Source organism: Peromyscus maniculatus, chromosome 7 (assembly GCF_049852395.1).
Source record: "Peromyscus maniculatus bairdii isolate BWxNUB_F1_BW_parent chromosome 7, HU_Pman_BW_mat_3.1, whole genome shotgun sequence".
Lineage (NCBI taxonomy): Eukaryota > Metazoa > Chordata > Mammalia > Rodentia > Cricetidae > Peromyscus > Peromyscus maniculatus.
Genome location: NC_134858.1, coordinates 74,839,868 through 74,845,867, shown reverse-complemented (window position 1 = coordinate 74,845,867; position 6,000 = coordinate 74,839,868).

Genomic DNA, 6,000 nt, shown 5'->3' with positions numbered 1-6,000 from the left:
TCTCTGCCTCCATAATGCTAGGATTAAAGGCATGTGCTACCACTGCCTAAATCTATGTTTAATATAGTGGCTGTTCTGTCTCTGACCCCCAGATAAGTTTATTAGGGTGCACAATATCTTGGGGGACACAATATTACCACGGGCTACACTGGTGAATTATTGTATATGATGCTCTTTACTCCTAACTAAGCTCCTGACTGTGTTCAACTTTGGAAGCTATCAGTTCCAGCACTGTGATTTTTTTATTTAAGTGGGAAAGTTCCAGTTTATTCTTGCACACACACTCTCTCCCACAACACCTCTCCCCACCCCCTTTTCTTTTTCACTCCAGAATGATTGGTGTGATTTTTTTTTTAAATCAACAACTGTAAGTGTCAAGTTATTGAACTGGCTGAAAAGGAATAACAATGATACCTGAAAATAATATTGTTCATTTGATGGGGCTATTTACTGACATCACCAATTTAAATCTCAATTAGAGTTATTGAAGACAATAGGCAGATGAATTATCCCAAATGCAAATGTATAGTTGTGATTTGTTGCTTTTAAAAATGCACAGTGCATCATAAATGTAGAGTAGGATGATGGACTGGGTGGGCTGAAGAAGACAGTCTTGGATGATTTGTATTCTAAACACAACTGAAAATATAGATAATGATTTGTTTTTCCAATTCTGGGTCTTTTAGGTTATAATTTAAATGGAGCTTCTAACTGGACTAGAGTCCAGAGTATATCCCCTGCATAAAGCTGAACACATAATTAGTGGTTTTTTTTTGGGGTGGGTAATGTAGTCTCAATTCTGCTTAAAATATTCAGGGAATAAAAGTCATGATAATGAGGAAGGAGTGGAGGAGGTCATCCTGCTCTGGACTGTTTTCCTGTTGGATAGCACTCACTTATGCTACTTGATTGTGGAAGTTGCTCAGCCTTGTCATTGTCCATCTATTGTATAAATTTCTTTCCAGGGAATAATTGGCATTTCATTTCAGAACTTTCAATTTCCTTTAAAAATCCATTCAGAATCCACAGGACTCATGTGGGTACCTTCTACTACTCTACCACTCACATCCGTAGGACAGCTTGAAGAAATTTCACAAGTACACTGAAAGCAGGTAATTGGCCATATTGAAAAATTTTCCAACACTTGGCTCCAAACCTTCGCTATTGCTAGGACATTATCGTGAAGAAGTCATGTGGGGAAACTCAGCAACTATTGTTTTTGAAAAGGGGTCCCTGTGGGCATGAGGTGGATACCTAACTCTTTTAATTTAGTTTCTGTCTCTGGAGCCTGGCATCCAATATTAGTGACAGAGTAAACAGCATTTTCCAAAGATTGACAGGGTCAGCTGCTTTGGGAATGTGGCTGTGACCTCTGTTAGATTGTCATCCTGTAGACTGCTTCCAAGTCCGTGGAAAGGTAAGCATTCTTTTTGTAAGTGCAAGTTGCTTTGGAACATGGTCCAATTTGCACTGATAAAACTGGGAGTATATCCTGGGCACGCTGTCTCAAAGGGCATAGAGAGAGCTGTTACTTTGGGGGCAAAGTGATTTGTCATGTCAACACCACCAGGACACCTAAGCTACTGGGTTTCAGGGAGGGTGAAGGCTAGTGTTGAATTTGGTTGTTTTGATTAAGCCACAAAGACACAAGAAAATTTTAATCCAGGATTCCTTTCTGAAGTTAAAAACATTCACTGCAATTTCATGTGAGTCCCTTTCCTGAAGTCTCATCAGCTTAATCTGGTTTACTGCCTTCACTCATCAGTTTGTGTGTGTGTGTGTGTGTGTGTGTGTGTGTGTGTGTGTGTGTGTGTGTGAGAGAGAGAGAGAGAGAGAGAGAGAGAGAGACAGAGAGAGAGAGAGAGAGACAGAGAGAGAGACAGAGAGAGAGACAGAGAGAGAGAGAGAGACTCTGGTAGGCAATTTATTTAGATTTATTTAGTATTCAAAGTGGCTGGAAGTTATTCTAGTACAAATGCAAGAGAGAAAAAAATGTATCCAATCATGCACCATCACCATGAACAGGAGAAAATGTATCCAAGCCTCTTTGAAAACTGCATATGTCAAGTATGGAATGGTTGGGCATATGGAACATACTAGACTTTGATTCCTAATGGATGTAGTCATTTTTATAGACCCTGGAACTGTGAATTTAGCTTCATATCTGGATCATTGTGTTTTTTTTAAAAGTTGCCAGTATTTATGTTTTAGCATTCTTACAACCTCATGTTTTTACTTCACAAGAAATTTTGATAAAAAATAGTTGGAGTTTCCAGATGTACGTAAAATAGCATTTTATCAAAACCCTAACAGCTATAACTTAAAATATTTTCTGCTATTACACACATACTCTAGCTCAAAAGTGATTTTTATAAAGAATATGTTCCTTCTTTTACAGTGACGAAAAGCTTTGTCTCTAGTCATTAGAAAATAGGGCCCAGTACCAAAGTCTGAAGAAAGACAATATCTAAGGAAAAATGTTATGTTTCAGTAAGAGCAGTTCTTGTGAAGGTGGTTGTTACAAAGGCACAAATTTGTGGAGCCATAATTATCATAATTATTATAGACTGATATTTTGAGGTTTACTTTTTTGGCAGTTATGAAATATGTTTATTATATAGTGATAAATTCAACTTTCAGAAGTTGTTCTGTGGATGTTATCTTTTCACAAGTTGTGAATGTGTTCCATGACTGTTTTTTGCACTGATGGTGTGTACAAGCTCTAAAGTGTGCTCTACACATGGTGGTGGTGGTGGTGTGGGAGGTTAGATGCTTCTTGGTGTTTGTCTTCTCACCAGATGGGAAGGCAAGAAGAGTTAAAGGCAGTTCCCAGAATAGTGTGAGCTGCTGCTTGAGAGTCTCGAGGTGATAAATACGTGCTGGATGAACAGGAGGAGTTCAGAGCCACTTGCTCTTCTCTGCCTCCTCCACTCTCCCCAATCCGTGATCAGCCAATGGAACAGAGCCCTCTGTATATATATAGTCGTAAAGAGTGAGTTCAGAGCAACAGCAATGGACAAGGTGTTACCACTTTGAACCAGGTCAGTTCACAGTGCTAGAGCTGAGCCTCATCTTCAACTGGCCATCAGGTGCTACAGGAAGTACACTCTTGGTGTCGTTCTCAGGACAGGCTACCTGGTCCTTCAATACATGAGTCTCCTCATTCTCTACCTGTACTCATAGAGAGAATCTGTGGCGCACGTCTTGCATGGGCCATGAGGAATCCTAATAATCACTATAGCATGTTGGTTGTCTTAGAGGACAAGCCTCAGCAACAATGCTCTTTAACCTGGAAGAATGCAATGGGGAAAGTTGCCAACACCGTCCTGTGCAGATTGTCATTCTTGCAAAGAAACACCACATGTGTGCCTTATGGGTGTTTGGCTGGTCTTGTGAGGCTTCAGTAAAAGAGCATTTATTTAGGCTTTCTTTTCTCTTCTCTCTCTTTTCTTTTCTTTTATCAACTTTGAGACAGGATCTCACACTGTAGCCCTGGCTGTCCTGGCATTGGTTATACAGACCAGTTTGGCTTCAAGCTTGTAGCATTCTTCCCATTTTAGTCTCCTGAGTGCTAGGATTACAGCCATCAGGCAGCCATCCAGCTTGCCCATGGTAATGATACAAAGGGGTGAAGAGAGGTGGCAATGTCTTTAAGTGAGTGGTATTTGCTGAGTGTCTTCTGTGCCACTGTTGACAAGAGCTTCTTGCTTGCCCTTCTTCAGCACAGGCTTCCACTCCTTTGTTGTAGAATATTATTTTAAGGTGTGTTACTTTTGTTTATGTTGTATTTGTTTAACCCTGTGAAGCTGTGTTACTATGCCTGTCTAAAACACTTGATGGTCTAATAAAGAACTGAATAGCCAATAGTGAGGTAGAGAAAGTATAGGTGGGGCTGGCAGGCAGAGAGAATATATACAAGGAGAAATCTGGAAGAGAAAAAATTGAAGCAGTAGCTAGAGGAAGAAGGAGGACTTCAGGGGCCAGCCACCTAGCCACCCAGCTACACAGTCAGACACAGAGTAAGAAGGAAAGAAAAGGTATACAGGAATATAGAAAGATAAAAGCCCTGAGGCAAAAGACAGATGGGATAATTTAAAGTTAAGGAAAGCTGACAAGAAACAAGCCAAGCTAAGGCTGGGCATTTATAATTAAGAATAAGTCTCTGTGTGTAATTTATTTGGGAGCTGACTGGAGGGCCCCAAAAGAATAAAATAAACAACAACACTCCTTGTTTGAAATGGTTCATTGTGCATATTACATTTCTAAAAAACCCAGAAATTTTCAGGTTAATAAAGGAATCATTCTTTTGTTAACTTTAAAAGTAAAGAGTTCTATTGAGACATATTCGATATATTTAAAATTTCATAATTTTCATATGTGCCTAAAATTCATTGGTTATTTGAGTTTTCAGAGTTATCTAATTATCAGTAACTGATTTGAGAAAATTATATCACCCCAAAGAGAAATGCTATGCCCATTAACTACCGCTCACCATTGTGTCTATATCACAGCTTCTGGGAAGAATGTAACTTCTTTGTTGCTATGGATTTACCAATTCTGAACTCTTAAGGAAGTCATATAGTAAGTGGCCTTTTGTGACTAGCATTTTCACTTATTGTTTTTTTCAGGGTTCTTCCATGTTGTCTGTATGAACATTCCATTCCCTGTTAGTATAGAATAATATTTTCTGTATATTATATAGTTATACTACACCACTGTTGCTTCACTTTCCTGGAGGAGACATGAACAAATGTCTTCTCAACATTTGAGACCAATGGCCAACCAAAGAAGTGATTTCACTCAAGTCTAGCATGGTGAACCAGTGGCTTTAATTTGAGTTACTTAGAGGAGCACATGAGAGAGGTTATATAGGGTGGGATGGGCAACTTATGGGCAGCTATGCCACTGAAGAAATCTCTGCCCCAGTAATTATTAGCAGCTTCTATATTCTTGGGGAGGAGTGGGACCTTGTGTGTTTGGGGTTGACTCAGTTTCTTTTTGTGTTTGACTAGCAAGTAGATGAGAGCCCACTTCTGGGTGGGCATAATTTTCCACAAGAACATTTTCTTGTCCCCGAATCATGGCTAAAGTATGTTTAAACATATTTCCAAAAAATAGAGTAAATGGTAGAAACATAGAATCCTGTATGCCACCATTCACCCAGTCATGCCCAGGGTGAAAATGTCCAGAGAAGCTACTGTTCACAGTGGTTAGTGAAGAGCTTAGATTGGAGCTCAGATGCCACTTGCAAGCTGTGTTGCTATTGGCTTTGTCAGTGTTGAAATAGGTTTAATTATTAGGGAGTCCGGAACAAATACCACTGCCTGGCTGCCCGGGTTGGACAACAGAAATTTATGTCCTCACCATTCTGCAGACTAGAAGTCTGAGATCAAAATCTCAGAGGAGTTAGTTCTGAAGTATCTCATCTTGAAGAAGCTGTCTGCCCATCGGATTGAGATTTCACATTGTCATCCCTCTGTGGTGACCTGTGTCCCAGTTTCCTCTGATGATAAGGACACCAGTTAAACTGGATCAAGGTCTATCTTGATGGCTTCGTTTAATCTTAATTACCTATGCTAACATATTCTAGAGTGTTGGGGAATCAGGACTTCAATATGTGAATTTGGAGGGGGATACAATGCAGCCCACAACAGTGGAATAGCAATAATGTCCACTTTCTGGATTTGTTTCTAAGAATTTATTGAGATGTTATAGAGAAAGCATTACAGAAATTCAGGCACAATGAGTGCAAGACAGGGTGTTGATACCATGGTTAGCCCACTAAGAAACTCCAGACCCCACCTGTGTTGGGGACAGAAATCTAGGAGACTTTCAATTCTATATTACTATTTTTAAAGGTCTGCTTGCCACTAGGGCGACCTCCATCACTGCAGATCCTCATCGCACTGCCTGAACATCCCTGCTCCTTCCCAGCCAACTCTGCACCTATGTTTTCTTCCCTCATGGCCACTGGTTTCTACTTCAGGCATCCAGGGGGCA